The sequence below is a fragment of the Amphibalanus amphitrite genome, unplaced genomic scaffold, assembly GCF_019059575.1.
Source record: "Amphibalanus amphitrite isolate SeventyFive unplaced genomic scaffold, NRLGWU_Aamphi_draft 000073F_arrow, whole genome shotgun sequence".
In the NCBI taxonomy this organism is placed as follows: domain Eukaryota; kingdom Metazoa; phylum Arthropoda; class Thecostraca; order Balanomorpha; family Balanidae; genus Amphibalanus; species Amphibalanus amphitrite.
The window spans coordinates 701657-723358 of record NW_024881569.1 but is presented as its reverse complement, the minus strand read 5'-3'; the positions used below and the strand labels follow the sequence as shown (position 1 = coordinate 723358).

The window sequence follows — 21702 nt, the reverse complement described above, 5'->3', positions numbered from 1 at the left end:
GTGATACCAAATTTCAGGGTACTAGGTCAACGGGTGAACTCAGAGGTCAGGTCAAACACTGGAAATCGAACCAGTAAAGTCACTGGAGTTTGAGATCTTTCGCTATAAATCGACCAAAACGCGTGAACTGTCGGCGAAATGGGTTACATCATTCCCAATCAACCTCATCTCGAAATCTAGCGAACCGGGTCACATAAGGTCATACAAGGTCAGCGACCTTAGATGACCTCGGATGGCCTTGACACATGGCGGGTCATGTGAAGTGTATTTATGGGCGCCGATCTCGAATCCCGTGTCAATCTTACTTTAAAAAATGATTTGCGGGCACAAATCCGCAAACATAATTAAGAATTACGAATGAAATGAGCAAGATGCTCCGAAAACTGCCCATATGAAGCGCAGCCTTGACCTCGAGGCAAATGCACGTTATCTAGACATCAACACTAAAAAAAAACGCATGTAAAATGCATAAACATGCACTAGAAGGCAAGGAAATTCACCCGGATGCGGCAAATCGCAAAATCCGCTTATTTTAGACGAACATGACCTGACCCGAGCTCCGATGACCCATTCCTCACTTTTGAATCAATCCGCGCCCCCTACAGGCACCGACATCGCCCTTGCAGACAGCACCGACGATAGTCGCACAGGCACGTGGCGAGCTAGTGTAACTGTAGCCGCGCCTTCAGCCACGAACACCAGTTTGTGCCGGATCAGCCAGCCACGGAGCAGAGACGGCCGGCAACGAATCGGCAATTAACAGTGCTACATATCGACACGGTCACAAGAGGCGAGGCGTTAACCCAGCGCCCACTGCATTGGTCGCCAGTGGACCCACTCAGTCACTAAGCAATCATCGACAAAATACGTCTTTTATCGGCCAGACATTGATCTGTTCATTAATATGAAGTGTCCATCCAAATCCACGCTATCCGCCACACAGCAGCTATCGACGGTAGATACCCACTCCAGCGGCAGCTGGCCGCGACTCACTGACACCGGCTAGAGACAGCTGACCGCTGAAATCACCAACACTTCGGCAGGGTATGAGCGGGTCTCAGTCAGATCCCAGGCATGTAACCCGTCCCCACCTTAGCTCATCTGGCAGAGATGATGAAGAGGTGGTAAAGCTGTGTCATGTCGTCCGGCTGGATGTCGCTCACCAGGGCCTCCTGACAGGTGCTACAGCTGACAGAGTCGAGCGCCTTCTTCACCACGAACCCTGCGATGTAGGTGACGATGTTGCCCACCAGACGACAGCCCAGGCTGGAAGTCGTGCTCCGTGATGATGTGGAGTGCCGTGGCACCGTTGTCTGAGGTGGTGGAGGCCGAGGTAGTAAGGCTGGCTCCCCGTCCGCTGGTCGTGTGACCGACTGCCAGGATGCTGGTCGGGTCGAGGGCTGCCACTTTCCCTGTGCTGCCGGGCCGGACGCCGCAGCGGTGGAGCAGGTGCCGGAATATCCCGCAGAACTGTGCGGCACTGGGGTTGTTCCAGCCACCTGGAAGGTTCGATTAGTATCAATAAAATATGGCTAATAGTGTTTAGTGTTAACATACGCCAGGCACAATTGTGTTGTATTTGTTGTTAACACATTGTTGACACACACGCACACGCACACACACACACACACACACACACACACACACACACACACACACATGTTGGCAATGGTAAAGCAGTCTCCGGGCATTTGGTAATAATTTTTTGCACTTATTCTGGTTTTAGTGACTGATGGGCCTTTACCCACGCATGACTGGAGGGTGGGGCTCTACAGAGCCCCTCTCCCGTTTTCTGCAATAAAATATTTACATTTATATATTGAAAAAATTAAAATATATATTTGTTGCAATATTTCTAAACCACTAGACGTGTCAATACGAAACTTGCAGTACCTTCGGCTGCATCAATCTGAAACATTTTATAGAAATAAAAATTGTGTAGCTACCATAGGTCGGCCGTAAATGACGTCAGAGTGATCAGTGAAGTCATATTCTGCCAATTTTGATGCAAGAAATTGAACTACAGTAATCGCTCTCGGTGACAGATAACCTGTAACAATATAAAAAATCAAGAGTCTGTAGCTTTTACTTGCCAATGCAGGGTGATCTCTTGACTCTTGAGCCTCATCCCTGGTTTGTCAGCAATCAAATCCTGCACATCTATTTGGCATCTTGATTCTTGAGAGACTGAGAGGCAAATTTCAATTTCAAAAGATACTAGTCTTTAAAGCTGAAACATATTAACAGTTAGTCAGATCAAAACAAGGCCTGTAGCATACAAGTGTAGGATACTGGATTTGCACAAAGTACACACTACAAAATACACATAGCAAACAGTGAGATTACAGTCATGGAAAAGCATCAGGTTTTTAAAATAATAGTTTACACAGACTTAAATACAAGAATTTAAATGAGCTTCAAATAAAATGAGAAGTGGAGTGAAGTACCTAACAAATAAGGGTATCCATAAATCTGGTGCCACCGTCGGCACATAAGGTTGGTAGGTTGTAGGTGGGTAGGTTGTAGGTATGGAGGTTATGTAGGTTGAGGTTTGTAGATTGTAGGTTAGTTAGGTTAGTAGGTAAGGTTAGGTCAAGTAAGATTATGATTTTTATCTTCCTTGGACTTCATATTTACTTGTTAGCACTTAGCATTGATGGTAACGCCAGATTTACTAATACCCTATTTACTGATACTGATAACAGGTGAGCCAAAAGAGCATGAAGTGTAGTTTAAAGGGACCCTCCCACCTTAACATTAGATTTGAGTTGAGATAGCCAAAATGGGGTCCCTGGCTCACAATTACCGGTTTCGGCACTCACAACATCGAGAAATGCCTTAAATCGGAAATATTGAATTTCAAAATTGCAGCATTTTGATTCAGAGGGGATAATGCTTAGGTATACCCCTCTGAATGTGTGACGTCAGCGCAGATATCTAACGATTTTTAAATGTTTGACTAAAACGTTTTGTAGCACGCGGTGGTATATGCTATTTGCGCGCAACATCTGCCGCAAACGCCGCACTTCTAAAATAAAGTCGCTAGAAACAGCGGAGATCCCAAAAAAGTAAACAAAAGTAAAAGTCTAATATCTTGAAAACCGGTGAATATTTTTCGGTGAAATTTGGTAGATATTCGTTTTCGCTCTTTCTGAACCGAGCGACATCACTTTCATGCCAATTCATAAACTTTTTTGAAGGTGGGAGGGTCCCTTTAAGCTTTACAATGTGAAAACTAATTAGGTAATGACAATCTGAGTTTAGGTGCTCCAACTAACGCACATTTTTACGTCACCCCTGTGCTGTTCATTATTGGGATCAAATGTGCGACACGGTTCACTGGTGCAGATATCACAACGTCTGGCATTTTCACTATCTATCAGCTCTGGTTGAGGGTGAGCGTGGTATGCCACTGCACTCTGAACCCAGAGCGGATAAGAGCCCCCGAGGCATCTGGCATAGTGCATGGATTTTTCGTTTGGCACTGAACTACTATTTAATACTAACTGATGACATTAAGTAAAGTACTTATTTAAAACCTATAATCATAAAACCTTCTTACTTCATAAATATTGTCCATTGAAGGCAACAGTAGAAAGTGAGCAGGCAAAGCAAGTGTAGGTAATGAGTCTGCTTTCCGCTGCCAATGTTCTGGTACCTATCTAGGTAAGCTTTCTTTGTGAAAAATCATATGACTGATGCTCTATCCATGCAAGAATAATTAATGGATTGTGGTGTGCACAAAAAAAAACATGGGAACTGAATTAAACCTAAAACAGGCATGCCAAGTAAATCTACCTTTGGTGCCGCCTATTCTTCATCAGCGCAACAGTGCAACATGTCTAAGGCTAACGTAGCCAAATTACAATAGATAAGCGTGGTATGCCACTGCACTCTGAACCCAGAGCGGATAAGAGCCCCCGAGGCATCTGGCTACTGCATGGGTGACACACAGCTGGACCAGACCTCGGTGGAGAAGGACCTCGGGATCTACGTCGACCATCAACTCAAGTTCCGCGACCAGGCAGCTGCAGCGATTACGAAGGCTTCGCGCATCCTGTCCGTGATCCGCCGAAGTTTTGCCCTTCTAGATGAGAACACTCTGCCTCTGCTGTTCCGAACGATGGTGCGGCCTCACCTTGAATATGCCAATTCCATCTGGGGACCCTTCAATCGGGAGGACCAGAGGCGCGTAGAAAAGGTTCAGAGGAGGGCCACGAAGCTGGTCGCCACCATCCGAAATCAGCCGTATGAGGAGAGGCTCCGGATCCTCGACATGCCGTCTCTCTACCACCGCCGTCGCCGTGGTGACATGATAACTGTCTACCAGGTGCTGAGACAGGGGATCGACCTCGAGGCGGAGAGGTTCTTCGCGGCGGCGGTGGCAGGCAACACCCGCGGACACCGATGGAAGCTGTCAAAACCGAGGGCCGTCTCCCGAGTGCGTCGAAATGTCTTCTCCGTCCGCGTCATCAACGATTGGAATGCACTACCGCCATCAGTCGTCGACGCTCCCAGCCTAAACGCATTCAAAGCCAGACTGGACAAACACTGGGCACATTCGAAATACACAACTCATCTTAACGACTGAGTCAGGGCATTGCAACTGCAAGGAGCTCGATAGGACCGGATCCTTGAGGCCAAGTGGCCTTTCAAAATTCCGCACTTAATAAGTATAAGTAAGTAAGTAAGTATAAGCATATTTCAGCACTTGTTCCACAATCTACACATTCCAAAGAATGCCGTGAGCAAAAAAGATTAGCACTTTTCGGTCGAAAAATACCACAAAATCAGTCTCAAATACCACCCTCCTCCCGTAGTGTTTACACAGCGCCGCAGATTCCCGCCCTCACAAACATGGCGGCCAGTCGCACGCACTAAAACACTGCCAATGTCCCATCTAGTCTTTTATATCTATGGAGCCGAGCAGGCTGTTTGGTACTTCTTCACTACTTCTTAGAAGTACCCGTTGGTACCGATCATGTCTCACATAATAAGCTATTGGAACAAAAATATCCATGTTCTTCTAATTATTCTCCTTTCACACTTTAAATAAATACTTTTGAAACGCATTTACTAATTAATTTTACAAAAACGGCTTGAAATTTTACAACGTCAAAATACTTATTCCAATTTCCACCATCAAACCACCACTATATTACTTGCTTACAGAACCGTGCGCACAGTGCGCGCAGTTTTATGGTGACGTCAGAGGGTGCTTCCTCAGTGGCGCCCCCTGGCGGGGAACGCGTGCAAAAAGTCCAGCTCTTAGGCATGTCCACAAAATGGCCGGTCTCGTCGTCCGCCTGTGTGCTTCATCGAACGCAAAATAGAATATTCTGCGTAGAATGTTCTTCGTCCGGTGAGACATCGAACGCGGCCTTAGTTACTTAATTCAGAATTAGCTTTCTTGAGGAGTTTCATCCAGTTTCATGAGTGACACCCGCTGCTGAGCCTTCAGAGCCTTCAGAAATCAGAGCCTTCAGTAATGCCAAAGTAATGCAAAGATTTCTTCATTTGGTATTAATCTGGTAGCAATTTTTTCTGAGCCAATCTGACGCAGCCAATACATTCAACTTTATGTTCAGCGTGAAAAGCTACTGCTCGTGCAGAACTGCTCGTGCAGTAAAGTAATTATTTTCATTTTTTTGCCACATGTTCATAACATAGAAAAGAGCGAAATACTTAACTACGTGAATTTAAAGTCGTTTTTCAATTTTTAGCCGAATTTCAAAACATTTACTCAATAATTCTTGCGCATGAAAAACGATGAGTTTGTTAGCGGTTCATTGCATATCTAATAAAACACTGGTTATATTTTTGTTACTTTGCAATAAACACGTGCGCCAGCAAGCCAGCAAGTGAGTGAGTGCGTGGTTTCTTATAGGTATCTTGTGCGTGATCTCACGTTCCGCAGGTGAGGTAAGCCTCTATAGCCTTGGAGGAGTTCTATGGCCTTGCGCTGAGCCTGAGCCCTCTCAGAAGTCAAGTTCTATTGTTTGGACGGCTTTCTAACTTACACAACCTTTACCTGTGTGGCTGCCTCAAGGAAAAATTTGTGGTAGCCATTTGACACTTCCCCAGACTGGAAAAAATACCTGCATGGCGGAATATAATGTCCAGCGTAGTTGTGGGCTTGTGCCAAAAAGTTCTGCGCACGTCCTGCGTAACATCCCATGTGCTGAATTCAGCGCATGGCGGCCGCTTAATTTTTCGGGGCAGGCCGGCCGCATAATTTTTCTCTGAATGGTGGCCACCATTTTTTTGGCATGCTGGCCAAGCTAGCAGCAGATTCACCCTGAGGGGGGCTCTGGAAGGGTTTGGGACGAGATGTCCCTCACCCCGGGTATTGCCGTTGAGTGCTCCTAATCACGAGCCGTCCCAACTTCCCAAGTTCTCAGCGAAGGAGCAGCCGCTCAGGTGAGGCCTCCACCCTCGGCACGGAGATAGGTATGAAAGACCTTGTTGAACATTGTCAGGTGTTGTGAAGTAACTTCTGCAGTGGGCTCGGTAAAACTCCTGCCCACTGCTGGATTTAGGGGAATGAGAGATCTGACAACCTGGCAAAACAAGTGCCCTCGGCCTCAGCCGCCTGCTCCGCGCTTGCCAACTCTGCTGGTTCCTTGTGCGGCCTTGCGTCAATATAGTCAAGAAGGTCTCCCGTCTCACCAGCATCTGCCATCTGGCCTGGCGTAGTGTATGGAGTATGGATGTTTTACAGTCTGGATGCTTCCCAGCTTCCAACCCAAATTTGCACAGTTCAAGTTTGGTTGGAGCCTGGAATTGATGAATTATATTTTCTGTCAAGTTTTTTCATGTTTTGGTCATAGCGTTATCGACATTATGATCATAACATTAGAGACGTGTTGGCTGTTGCTGGTTTTATTATTTACTACAAAGTACTAAAGCTACACTGCAATCCTACATGGTTTTCACCTGAAAAGCTCTAGCAGCTTATAAAGCCTTGATAATGACCAATTAACAATATCTTAAGTGCTTAAAGGGACCCTCCCGGCTCCCACCTTAAAGGAAACAGTTCACTTTCCTGAAATTAGTATTTTGCTATGGATTTATGATTTGTTATGCTCAAAATGATCAGAAAATAAAATAAAACCTTTTTGTAAAAACAATTATTTTCTATATTTTAATATAGGACGAACTATATTCTATCTAAAATAATGTTTGACGCGGAAGCTTATTACGCGTTGACCAATCATATTGCGTAGTTCAAACCTACGCATGCTGCATTGGCTGTAAGCAGCATGCTGATTGGCTGACGATGACGTGGCTGCATTCCTGTGCAAGGCACACATTCCTCTGCAAGGCACTCTTTTCGGAACGAGAAATGGAATATCTTCGTCTAGGGTGATCGTTGAGCCGTAAAAGCTCCTGATTTGTGCTAGTCTCAGCTCAAGCTACGAAACTGCTATTCCAGTTCAAAACCCCATGTTAAAAGTGAACTATTTCCTTTAATATTAGTTTTGAGTTGAGATAGCCAAGTTTGCGGCCAGGCTCAGAAACCACCATTTATCCTGGTCGCAACCCCCGCAGCTTTATGGTGTTCAAGAAATTTCTTCCCTTTACTTGCAGGGTGGGACCAGCGTGGTCCCTATCTCTTAACCATTACGGGAATCTGATGACGTCATCAGGCTTTCGAACGTCCGTTAAATGTTTGACTAAAACGTTTTGTAGCACGCGGTGGTATATGCTGCTTTGCGCGCAACAAATGCCGCACTTTCAAATAAAGTCGCTAGGAACCAGCTAGGAACAGCGGAGATCCCAAAAAGTAAACAAAAGTAAAAGTCTAATATCTTGAAAACCGGTGAATATTTTTCGATGAAATTTGGTAGATATTCGTTTTTGCTCTTTCTGAACCGAGCGACATCACTTTCATGCCAATTCATTAACTTTTTTGAAGGTGGGAGGGTCCCTTTAAGAAGTTGTTCTGTGCAGTCAAGAAGCTGATATTGATATGCGAAGTCAGAGAAGATGCCTGATGTGATGCAAGACTTATGTGATGTCAGACTTAACCCGCGCCGGGCCGGTGCTCTGAGATTCCGCGCCGGGCCGGGGGGGGGGTGTCTGAACACCCCCTTCTAACTCGGCTCCTGGGCCACGTAGCGACACGCGGTAAGCGGCAATCGAAAGAACGTCCAAAATAAGGACGAAAACACTTCAGTCATTTTTGGGTCAGGTCAAAGGTCAGGTCACCAGAGGTCACCAAAGGTCAAATGTCCACTATTTCAACATTTTGGAAACTGCCAACGGCTATCTCGGGAACCGATAGAGCTACAGCGCCGCGGAAAAGCGCATTCGATAGCCCTTTTACAGACCTTTCTGGCTAATGTTCTCAGATTCGACCTCAGGTCAACGGTTTAGCCTCCAGAGGGCAAAAACTTAAAAAATAGCCGTTTTTACGAAAAACGTTTTTTTCGGCAATAACTTTTGACTCAAAAGAGCCACGACATTACTTTTGCCAGCATCGTGTTCCTCTCGTCGAGACGCGTCGAATGAACTATAATTTGACCTTAAAAGGTCAACTTGAAAATTTGACCTCAGGTCAAGGTCATGACCTGACTGGAAAAGGTCATGTTGCATATCAGTCGATCCGCAACGTTGAGCCGAACACATCTAAGGCGTTGTCAGCGCTCTAGCACGTCTCTATCAGAAGTTATTAGCGAAAAACTGTTAGATTCTGTTCGTGACCTGAGATGACCTCCGAGACATAACGAGAGGTCACAGTTGCCATTTTCCGGTTCAGTGTGTCCATTTTACCTACATCTCGATGTTTGAGAGTGTCTAGAAGAGCGTTCGTGCAAAACAGACGCTTTTCAATTTTCTCCCATTGACTTATAATGGTCGCAAAATCGACCTGACCTTAGGTCACCGATATCAAAATTCCGAGATATACATTTTATAGATAATGTTGCTCTTATCAATCGCTGAAAGTTTCAAGGCAATCGATCAATCGGTGTAGCTATGACGAGCATTCTTATTTTTTCTGAGGTGAGGTCACTTGGCGTGACCTGGTGACCTGACCTAAGGTGACCTGGGTCTGAAATTTTCACAACATGTGCGGAAAAGATGCACAAACAGGTGTGCCAAAAACGGCGGCGCGGAGCGCCGCCGTTTTTGAGATATCTGCGAAAAAACCGCAGGAGGGGGGGGGTGTTCAAACACCCCCCCGGCCCGGCGCGGGTTAAGATTGTCCCATAGCATAGGATTAGGCTTCCATGCTGATAGCATTGATTTTTTTTTCGTTTATTTACACAATCATCCTCTATATCTGAACACAGTATCGGATTCTTCCCCCCCCCCAACCCACCCAAACACACGCATAGATGCACCCGCACACACTTCAACACTTCCGCGTGCGGGGCTGTCCCTCTGCTGCGGGGCGACATTCGCTCCGCCGAGCGGGCACGCGCGCCGCGGACAGCCGGCCGGGATTTATGGAATCAACGACCGCGGACTTCATGCCCCGTTTCACCCAACACCCGCCCGGCACCCCGGGGGCGCGCACCCTCCCGGCTACCTTCGTTGTAACGCTTCAGGGCGTCAAGGATTGGCTTAAATGATTGGGAAGCCGAATCATTGCCTGCCAGTTTGCTAATATAGTGTTCGACTTTAAATTTAGTAAAAATGTTAGACGCCAGCCCCTGTATTTCAGGCTTCATTGATCGCCTGTGGCACTGCCAAATATATTGTTTTGTAATGAGAACCAGTAGATTGATAGATCGCGCAGGAAATGTGGCTGTGCCTTCTGATATGTTGAGCAGCACTTGAGTCGCGTTGAATTGAGACCGAATATTGCAGACTCGACCCAGGGTATCCCAGAGCTTCTGTGCCTCGGGGCATGACCAAAATAAATGGGTTATATCTTCCTCAACCGATGGGCAATGCTGGCACCGATCCGACTGCAATATCCCGAACAGTTTTAGGCGTTTGCTAGTTGGGATGATTCTGTGGATTATTCGCAGCTGCAACCATCGTAATGATATGTCATCGGATGTCGCGTAAATTCCTGCAAAAACCTTTTCCCAACTTAAGTTTCTCGGTATATGTAGCTCACGTTACCACTTTGCTATTGCCTTCTCAGGACGACAATTGAATTTAAATAGTTCACTGTATGCCCATTTTGCCACTCCTGTTGCAGCCATCAGCCGCGAGGTAGTCTCCGGTTGCTCAGTGGAAACGCTCGGCTTGTCTCTTTGTAGAATGTTTTTCCATATGCCCGGTATCGACTTCAGTAAGGCTGATGCCGTCATCGGATGAATCGTATATTTAACCGAAATTTCAGAAGCGGTCAGTAGACGTCTTTCTAATAGGTTGTAGACATGCTCTATTTGTTTTATACCTTTTTGGAGGAGATTGCGTCTGCTAAAAACTTTTTTTCTCTCTACATTCATGTTTTTATTTAGCCAGATTGTTTGTTTGAGCACTTGTTCCCCTGTCTCTGGATCTGGTTGGCTTATATAGGCCCAAGCTGCGAGTACCTCTCTCCAGAAAGTACTTGTCGTTGTTTCGTGAATAACTTTCTTTGATAGATTGCAATCGAAAATATCGAATTGTTGAAACGGCGTGAATTTTTTCTTCAATACTTCCTTCCAGTTTGCGTTAATATCTACATCTTTATACTTTTTAATCCAGATCATCTTCAGGCTGTTCGCCTGCGAGCATATGTCCGGGACTTGGAGTCCTCCAGCTTTGTATTTACTACGGAGTGTTGCTCTTTTGATTTTGTCTCTCTTTCCGCCCCAGGGCCTCGGCTAACATGTTAACTACTGGGGCAAATGCCCCAGTAGAGTCGAGGAATGCCCCAGTAGTGGTCAGGCTTTGCCCAACCTCCACAAAATGAGAATACATCAATATTAACGCACATTCTTTCATTCGGGAGCGGTTGAAGACGTTTATGGCAAGAAATCAGGGGCGGCGGAAGAGGAAGTGCACGGCGTGCAGCTGCACCCTCAATGTCTATAAAAACATAGGCGTGCATTGGCAAACATATCTTTTTGCACCGCATAATCCATCTTCATTCGAAAGAGCGTCAAAAATAATGACGAAATTACTTCGGCCACTTTTTTGGTCACGTCAAAGGTCAGGTCATGGTGAAGGCCAAATTTCGCCGATTTTCAGGTCGAATATCGACAGTTTACAAGATGCCGGCGCATAACTCGGGAACCAATTAGAGCTACAGCACCGCGGAAAAGCGCATTTGATAGCCATATCAGCATGCTTTCTGGTTATTTCTCTTAGATTTGACCTAACGTCAACGGTTTTGCCTGCAAGGGGCAAAAACTACCAAAATAGAAGATTTCATGCCTTGCACGAGTTTTCTTTTACCGACATCGTGTTCCTCTCGTCGAGACGCATCAAATTAACAACAATTTCACCTTGAAGGTCAACGTGAAAATTCGACCTCAGGTAAGGTCATGATCTGACCGGAAATTGTCATGTTGCATATCAATCGATCTGCACCGTCGAGCCAAACACAACTAAGGCATTTTCATCGCTCTAGCATGCCTCTTTCAAAAGTTATTCGCGAAAAACTGTTAGATGCCATTCGTGAACTGAGATGACCTCAGGTGCATATAAACAAGGGTCACGGGTGCTATTTTCATGTTCAGTGTGTCAAAGTCACGTACAGTGTTTTATAGTGTTTAGAACGACTTTCGTCCAAAAGAGGTGGTTTTGAATTTTTTCCCATTGACTTATAATAGCGGTCGCAAAATTGAGCTGACCTTAGGTCCCCGATATGAAAATTCCGAGATATAAATTTTGTACATGCTGTTGCCCTTATCAATCGCTGGAAGTTTCAAAGCGATCGGTCACTCGGTGTAGCTACGACATTCATTGAAACATTTTATGAGGTGAGGTCACTTGAAGTGACCTGGTGACCTGATCTTGAATGACCTTGGTCTGAAATTTTACAACACGTGTAAAATTGATGGATGCTGGAGCGCCGCCGTTTTTTGAGATATCTGCGAAAAACCGCAGGAAAAACTGCAGGTGTTCAACCTCCCCCCCCCCCCCCCCAGCAGGGCGGCAACACACTTTGACGATATGCCCCAGTAGTCAAATTTCCTTAGCCGAGGCCCTGTTCCGCCCCATATAAAATTAAATGTTATTTTCTCGATCGTGCTAATTAACGGCTTGGACGGACATGGCAATACTGTCATTAGATATATCAATTGAGAGAGGGCCTCGGTCTTCACTAGATGAACCCTTCCGTATGGAGTAAGATATCTAGTGGACCACAGTGATAGGCGAGCCTTCAGTTTATCAATCTTAGCAGCGTAATTAAGCTCTCCTATGTTGACGGCGGGATCTGAAGGTATTGTTATACCTAGTATCTCGACCTCTTTATGGCCCCAGTCGAGGTTTAAATTCTCACATATGGGAGGCATTCTGATAGCATTGAATTAAAGGGACCCTCCCACCTTCAAAAAAGTTTATGAATTGGCATGAAGGTGATGTCGCTCGGTTCAGAAAAAGCGAAAACGAATATCTACCAAATTTCACCGAAAAATATTCACCGGTTTTCAAGATATTAGACTTTTACTTTTGTTTACTTTTTGGGATCTCCGCTGTTCCTAGCGACTTTATTTGGAAGCAATAGTTTGGCAGCTGAAAGTGCGGCACTTGTTGCGCGCAAAGCAGCATATACCACCGCGTGCTACAAAACGTTTTAGTCAGACATTTAAAAATCGTTAGATATCTGCGCTGACGTCACACATTCAGAGGGGTATTCCTATGCATTAGCCCCGCTGAATCAAAATGCTGCAATTTTGAAATTCAATATTTCCGATTTTTGGTATTTCTCGATGTTGTGAGTGCCGAAACCGGTAATTGTGAGCCAGGGACACGTGCATATAGTTGCATCATATTCACATTCAGATTCGCGTGCACATTCGCGGACCCCTTCGATTTGGCTGAAAATTGCACAGCAGATAGACCATGAGCTCCTAAGTGCAAAAATCATCTTTTTATTTACCGACATTAAGTATTTTCCAAGTTATTCACGTTTGTTTTACTAGTACAATATTCTGGTTAGTAAACTTCCCGGAAAAATCGGACCTCATCAAATTTCAAGAAAATTTCAGAAATGATTAAGACTCAGTAGTTCTTTCCAAAAAACTAATTTGCATCAAACGCGGTCGCATAGTTTTCTCAGGAGAAGTCTCTAAAGTTCAAGGTCGTTCAAGGTCATGCAATTTTTCTCACTTTTTGGAGTCGTTTTACAGGTGACAGCTTCGTATTTATGAAGGACATTAGCTATACATACTGCAATAACAATATACTTAAGCACCAGAGGCATTGTTAGACCAAAGGGCGAAAAACAGTCGATAAACCTATTGAGCAAAGCCAAGAGGCAAATACAAGTGATATTCAGATTTCTCGTCCTAAAGTGAACTTGCCGGACCCCTCCGATTTCGTTCAAAGTCACAGGAATCATGCTCCTTGACCTCCTGAACACGAAAATAGTGCTCCTTTTGACCGACATCAAAGACTTTTCCAGATATACGCATGCGTGCACATTCAAATTGCATATGTTGCATATGGCACGTTGGGCGGACCCCTTCGATTTCGTTCAAAATCACAGGAATGATGCTCCTTGACCTCCTGAACACGAAAGTAGTGCTCCTTTTGACCGACATCAAAGACTTTTCCAGATATACGCATGCGTGCACATTCAAATTGCATATGTTGCATATGGCACGTTGGGCGGACCCCTTCGATTTCGCTCAAAATCACAGGAATGATGCTCCTTGACCTCCTAAACACGAAAACAGTGCTACTTTTGACCGACATCAAAGACTTTTCCAGATATACGCATGCGTGCACATTCAAATTGCATATGTTGCATATGGCACGTTGGGCGGACCCCTTCGATTTCGTTCAAAATCACAGGAATGATGCTCCTTGACCTCCTGAACACGAAAACAGTGCTACTTTTGACCGACATCAAAGACTTTTCCAGATATACGCATGCGTGCACATTCAAATTGCATATGTTGCATATGGCACGTTGGGCGGACCCCTTCGATTTCGTTCAAAATCACAGGAATGATGCTCCTTGACCTCCTGAACACGAAAATAGTGCTCCTTTTGACCGACATCAAAGACTTTTCCAGATATACGCATGCGTGCACATTCCAATTGCATATGTTGCATATGGCACGTTGGGCGGACCCCTTCGATTTCGTTCAAAATCACAGGAATGATGCTCCTTGACCTCCTGAACACGAAAATAGTGCTACTTTTGACCGACATCAAAGACTTTTCCAGATATACGCATGCGTGCACATTCAAATTGCATATGTTGCATATGGCACGTTGGGCGGACCCTTTCGATTTCGCTCAAAATCACAGGAATGATGCTCCTTGACCTCCTGAACACGAAAATAGTGCTCCTTTTGACCGACATCAAAGACTTTTCCAGATATACGCATGCGTGCACATTCAAATTGCATATATTGCATATGGCACGTTGGGCGGACCCCTTCGATTTCGCTCAAAATCACAGGAATGATGCTCCTTGACCTCCTGAACACGAAAACAGTGCTACTTTTGACCGACATCAAAGACTTTTCCAGATATACGCATGCGTGCACATTCAAATTGCATATGTTGCATATGGCACGTTGGGCGGACCCCTTCGATTTCGTTCAAAATCACAGGAATGATGCTCCTTGACCTCCTGAACACGAAAATAGTGCTCCTTTTGACCGACATCAAAGACTTTTCCAGATATACGCATGCGTGCACATTGAAATTGCATATGTTGCATATGGCACGTTGGGCGGACCCCTTCGATTTCGCTCAAAATCACAGGAGTGATGCTCCTTGACCTCCTGAACACGAAAACAGTGCTACTTTTGACCGACATCAAAGACTTTTCCAGATATACGCATGCGTGCACATTCAAATTGCATATGTTGCATATGGCACGTTGGGCGGACCCCTTCGATTTCGCTCAAAATCACAGGAATGATGCTCCTTGACCTCCTGCACACGAAAACAGTGCTACTTTTGACCGACATCAAAGACTTTTCCAGATATACGCATGCGTGCACATTCAAATTGCATATGTTGCATATGGCACGTTGGGCGGACCCCTTCGATTTCGTTCAAAATCACAGGAATGATGCTCCTTGACCTCCTGAACACGAAAATAGTGCTCCTTTTGACCGACATCAAAGACTTTTCCAGATAAACGCATGCGTGCACATTCAAATTGCATATGTTGCATATGGCACGTTGGGCGGACCCCTTCGATTTCGTTCAAAATCACAGGAATGATGCTCCTTGACCTCCTGAACACGAAAGTAGTGCTCCTTTTGACCGACATCAAATACTTTTCCAGATATACGCATGCGTGCACATTGAAATTGCATATGTTGCATATGGCACGTTGGGCGGACCCCTTCGATTTCGTTCAAAATCACAGGAATGATGCTCCTTGACCTCCTGAACACGAAAATAGTGCTCCTTTTGACCGACATCAAAGACTTTTCCAGATATACGCATGCGTGCACATAGTCGTTTTGAGTCTAGAAGCTTCTAAGGAGGCCAATGTTTGGCTATGCACCCCGTAAGTGGTCTTTAGGCATACGAGTCAATGCAGAGGTCAACTTAACGGTCTCTCCTGCCTAAACTAAGGAAGATACAGAAACCCGGTTACCACCATTCGATAGTCCTTGAATGTATCTACAACACATAGGAAATTCAAGGTCTTGACGTTTTTGGTCTGGCCGCCAGATGACGCCAAAGTTGACATATATTTGCACCACCTGGTGGGCAGTTGTAGAAGCTCGACGAAAATGCGGTTCTAATATCTTATAGCCACATCCATTCTGCACCGACTGAAACTAGAAACTTGAAGATCGGTGTAGTCGTATTGAATGTAGAAGCTTCTAAAGAGACCTATGTTTGTCTATGCACCCCTTAAGTGGTTTTTATGCATGCGAGTCAATTCAGAGGTCAACTTAACGGTCTCTCCTGCCTACACTAAGAAAGATACAGAAATCCGGTTACCGCCATTCGATAGTCCTTGAATGTATCTATATCATATAGGAAATTCAAGGTCTTGACGTTTTTGGTCTGGCCGCCAGATGGCGCCAAATTTGACATATATTTGCGCCATCTGGTGGGCAGTTGTAGAAGTTCGACGAAAATGCGGTTCTAACATGTTGTAGCCACGTCAATTCTGCATCGACTGACACTAGAAACTTGAAGATCAATTCAGTCGTTTTGAGTCTAGAAGCTTCTAAAGAGACCAATGTTTGGATATACACCCCGTAAGTGGTCTTTAGGCATACGAGTCAATGCAGAGGTCAACTTAACGGTCTCTTGCCTAAACTAAGAAAGATACAGAAACCCGGTTACCACCATTTGATAGTCCTTGAAGGTATCTACAACACATAGGAAATTCAAGGTCTTGACGTTTTTGGTCTGGCCGCCAGATGGCGGCAAATTTGACATATATTTGCGCCACCTGGTGGGCAGTTGTAGAAGTTCGACGAAATTGCGGTTCTAACATGTTGTAGCCACATCCATTCTGCATCGACTGACACTAGAAACTTGAAGATCGGTGTAGTCGTATTGAATGTAGAAGCTTCTAAAGAGACCTATGTTTGTCTATGCACCCCTTAAGTGGTCTTTAGGCATGCGAGTCAATTCAGAGGTCAACTTAACGGTCTCTCCTGCCTAAACTAAGAAAGATACAGAAATCCGGTTACCACTATTCGATAGTCCTTGAATGTATCTATAACATATAGGAAATTCAAGGTCTTGACGTTTTTGACGTTACCAAGCGAATAACAAAGCTAAGGTCTCCAACGATTCCCCGATTCACGGACTACCTTCGCCAAGGTTCGTGACCTACAAGGTCATAACCTTCCAGGTCAATATCAAGGTCAAACGACGGGAACCGCTCTGCACGCCGAAGTTAGCGACCGATTTCCAAAGTTAAGGTGTCAAACGATTCCCCGATTCACGGACTACATTCACCGAGGTTTATGACCCTCAAAGTCATGACCTTCCAGGTCAGCACCAAGGTCAAATCACAGAAAGCGCCGTACACGCCAAACTTAACGACCGATTACCAAAGTTAAGGTCTCAAACGGTCTCAAACGATTCCCCGATTTACGTACTACCTCCACCGAGGTTCATGACCTCCAAGGTCGTGACCTTCCAGGTCAACATCAAGGTCAAACGACGGAAACCGCTCTGCACGACAAAATTAGCGACCGATTACTAAAGTTAAGGTCTCAAACGATTCCACAGTTCACGAACTACCTTCTCCAACGTTCATGACCTCAAAGGTCATGACCTTCCAGGTCAACACCAAGGTAAAATGACAGAAAGCGCCCTACACGCCAAAGTTACCGGCCGATTACCAAAGTTAAGGTCTCAAACGAATCCCCGATTCACAGAATACCTTCACCAAGATTCGTGACCTCCAGAGTCATGACCTTCCAGGTCAACATCAGGCCAAACGACGGAAAACGCTCTGCAAGCCAAAGGTAGCGAACAATTCCCAAAGGTAAGGTCTCCTGACTAGTCTCGTATGCCTAAAGACCACTTAAGGGGTGCATAGCCAAACATTGGTCTCTTTAGAAGCTTCTAGACTCAAAACGACTGAACCGATCTTCAAGTTTCTAAGGTCAGTCGATGCAGAATTGATGTGGCTACAAACATGTTAGATCCGCATTTTCGTCGAGCTTCTACAACTGCCCACCAGTAGGCGCAAATATATGTCATATTTGGCGCCACCTGGTGGCCAGACCAAAAACGTCAAGACCTTGAATTTCCTATATGTTGTAGATAGATTCAAGGACTATCGAATGGCGGTAACCGGGTTTCTGTATCTTTCTTAGTTTAGGCAGGAGAGACCGTTAAGTTGACCTCTGTATTGACTCGTATGCCTAAAAACCACTTAAGGGATGTATAGACAAACATTGGTCTCTTAAGAAGCTTCTAGACTCAAAACGACTGGACCGATATTCAAGTTTCTAGTGTCAGTCGATGCAGAATTGATGTGGCTACAACATGCTAGAACCGCATTTTCTTCGAATTTCTACAACTGCCCACCAGGTGGCGCGAATATATGTCAAATTTGGCGCCATCTGGCGGCCAGACCAAAAACGTCAAGACCTTGAATTTCCTATGTGTTGTAGATACATTCAAGGACTATCGAATGGTGGTAACCGGATTTCTGTATCTTTCTTAGTTTAGGCAAAAGAGACCGTTAAGTTGACCTCTGAATTGACTCGCATGCCTAAAGACCACCTAAGGGGTGCATAGACAAACATAGGTCTCTTTAGAAGCTTCTACATTCAATACGACTACACCGATCTTCAAGTTTCTAGTGTCAGTCGATGCAGAATGGATGTGGCTACAACATATTAGAACCGCACTTTCGTCGAGCTTCTACAACTGCCCACCAGGTGGCGCAACTATATGTCAACTTTGGCGTCATCTGGCGGCCAGAACAAAAACGTCAAGACCTTGAATTTCCTATGTGTTGTAGATACATTCAAGGACTATCGAATGGTGGTAACCGGATTTCTGTATCTTTCTTGGTTTAGGCAGGAGAGACCGTTAAGTTGACCTCTGCATTGACTCGTATGCCTAAAGACCACTTACGGGGTGTATAGCCAAACATTGGCCTCTTTAGAAGCTTCTAGACTCAAAACGACTGAATTGATCTTCAAGTTTCTAGTGTCAGTCGATGCAGAATTGACGTGGCTACAACATGTTAGAACCGCATTTTCGTCAAGCTTCTAGAACTGCCCACCAGGTGGCACAAATATATGTCAAGCTTGGTGCCATCTGGCGGCCAGACCAAAAACGTCAAGACCTTGAATTTCCTTTAAGTTGTAGATACATTCAAGGACTATCGAATTGCGGTAACAGGGTTTCTGTATCTTTCTTAGTTTAGGCAGGAGAGACCGTTAAGTTGACCTCTGTATTAACTCGTATTCCTAAAGACCACTAAAGGGGTGTATAGACAAACATTGGTCTCTTAAGAAGCTTCTAGACTCAAAACGACTGAACCGATCTTCAAGTTTCTAGTGTCAGTCGATGCAGAATTGATGTGGCTACAACATGTTAGAACCGCATTTTTGTCGAACTTCTACAACTGCCCACCAGGTGGCGCAAATATATGTCAACTTTGGCTGAACAAACATAGGTCTATTTAGAAGCTTCTACATTCAATACGACTACACCGATCTTCAAGTTTCTAGTGTCAGTCGATGCAGAATGGATGTGGCTAGAACATATTAGAACAGCATTTTCGTCGAGCTTCTACAACTGCCCACCAGGTGGCGCAAATATATGTCAACTTTGGCGTCATCTGGGGCCCAGACCAAAAACGTCAAGACCTTGAATTTCCTTTGTGTTGTAGATACATTCAAGGACTATCGAATGGTGGTAACCGGGTTTCTGTATCTTTCTTAGTTTAGGCAGGAGAGACCGTTAAGTTGACCTCTGCATTGACTCGTATGCCTAAAGACCACTTACGGGGTGTATAGCCAAACATTGGCCTCTTTAGAAGCTTCTAGACTCAAAACGACTGAATTGATCTTCAATTTTCTAGTGTCAGTCGATGCAGAATTGACGTGGCTACAACATGTTAGAACCACATTTTCGTCGAATTTCTACAACTGCCCACCAGGTGGCGCAATTATATGTCAAATTTGGCGCCATCTAACGGCCAGACCAAAAACGTCAAGACCTTGAATTTCCTATATGATATAGATACATTCAAGGACTATCGAATGGTCGTAATCGGATTTCTGTATCTTTCTTAGTTGAGGCAGGAGAGACCGTTAAGTTGACCTCTGAATTGACTCGCATGCCTAAAGACCACCTAAGGGGTGCATAGACAAACATAGGTCTCTTTAGAAGCTTCTACATTCAATACGACTACACCGATCTTCAAGTTTCTAGTGTCAGTCGATGCAGAATGGATGTGGCTACAACATATTAGAACCGCATTTTCGTCAAGCTTCTAGAACTGCCCACCAGGTGGCGCAAATATATGTCAAGCTTGGTGCCATCTGGCGGCCAGACTAAAAACGTCAAGACCTTGAATTTCCTCTAAGTTGTAGATACATTCAAGGACTATCGAATGGCGGTAACAGGGTTTCTGTATTTTTCTTAGTTTAGGCAGGAGAGACCGTTAAGTTGACCTCTGTATTGACTCGTATGCCTAAAGACCACTAAAGGGGTGTATAGACAAACATTGGTCTCTTAAGAAGCTTCTAGACTCAAAACGACTGAACCGATCTTCAAGTTTCTAGTGTCAGTCGATGCAGAATTGATGTGGCTACAGCATGTTAGAACCGCATTTTCGTCGAACTTCTACAACTGCCCACCAGGTGGCGCAAATATATGTCAACTTTGGCGCCATCTGGCGGCCAGACCAAAAACGAAAAGACCTTGAATTTCCTATATGATGTAGATACATTCAAGGACTATTGAAGGGCGGTAATCGGGTTTCTGTATCTTTCTTAGTTTAGGCAGGAGAGACCGTTAAGTTGACCTCTGTATTGACTCGTATGCCTAAAGACCACTTAAGGGGTGTATAGCCAAACATTGGTCTCTTTAGAAGCTTTTAGACTCAAACGACTGAATTGATCTTCAAGTTTCTAGTGTCATTCGATGCAGAATTGATGTGGCTACAACATGTTAGAACCGCATTTTCGTCGAACTTCTACAACTGCCCATCAGGTGGCGCAAATATATGTCAAATTTGGCGCCATCTGGCGGCCAGACCAAAAACGTCAAGACCTTGAATTTCCTATGTTTTGTAGATACATTCAAGGACTATCGAATGCTGGTAACCGGGTTTCTGTATCTTTCTTAGTTCAGGCAGGAGAGACCGTTAAATTGACCTCTGCATTGACTCGTATGCCTAAAGACCACTTACGGGGTGTATAGCCAAACAATGGTCTCTTTAGAAGCTTCTAGACTCAAAACGACTGAATTGATCTTCAAGTTTCTAGTGTCAGTCGATGCAGAATGGATGTGGCTACAACATACTAGAACCGCATTTTCGTCGAGCTTCTACAACTGCCCACCAGGTGGCGCAAATATATGTCAACTTTGGTGTCATCTGGCGGCCAGACCAAAAACGTCAAGACCTTGAATTTCCTATGTGTTGTAGATAATTTCAAGGACTATCGAATGGTGGTAACCGGGTTTCTGTATCTTTCTTAGTTTAGGCAGGAGAGACCGTTAAGTTGACCTCTGCATTGACTCGTATGCCTAAAGACCACTTACGGGGTGTATAGCCAAACATTGGCCTCTTTAGAAGCTTCTAGACTCAAAACGACTGAATTGATCTTCAAGTTTCTAGTGTCATTCGATGCAGAATTGATGTGGCTACAACATGTTAGAACTGCATTTTCGTCGAACTTCTACAACTGCCCACCAGGTGGCGCAAATATATGTCAAATTTGGCGCCATCTGGCGGCCAGACCAAAAACGTCAAGACCTTGAATTTCCTATGTTATAGATACATTCAAAGACTATCGAATGGCGGTAATCGGATTTCTGTATCTTTCTTAGTTTAGGCAGGAGAGACCGTTAAGTTGACCTCTGAATTGACTCGCATGCCTAAAGACCACTTAAGGGGTGCATATACAAACATAGGTCTCTTTAGAAGCCTCGTACATTCAATACAACTAT

The 21702-nt window shown here is 44.8% G+C and overlaps 1 protein-coding gene and 1 long non-coding RNA gene across 7 annotated transcripts in view; one reads left to right on the top strand and one right to left on the bottom strand.

The window, feature by feature from the left end:
- Positions 1-251: 251 nt before the first annotated feature.
- Positions 252-4878, bottom strand: LOC122379187. Of its 2 annotated transcripts, none has more exons than XR_006256140.1 (3): positions 4828-4878; positions 2090-2230; positions 252-1499 (listed from the first exon to the last, which is right to left on the bottom strand). It is a non-coding gene; the product is annotated as an uncharacterized LOC122379187 (long non-coding RNA). The 2 variants fall into 2 exon arrangements; XR_006256139.1 differs by lacking the exon at positions 4828-4878 and adding an exon at positions 3283-3777.
- Positions 4879-5279: 401 nt separating this feature from the next.
- Positions 5280-21702, top strand: part of LOC122379186 — a 32329-nt gene continuing 15906 nt past the window's right edge. The window contains exon 1 of one of the 5 annotated variants that reach the window (XM_043361157.1): positions 5280-5362. The gene's annotated coding sequence lies outside the window, so the exon portion shown is untranslated. The other 4 variants (XM_043361158.1, XM_043361164.1, XM_043361159.1 and 1 more) reach the window with 4 other exon arrangements.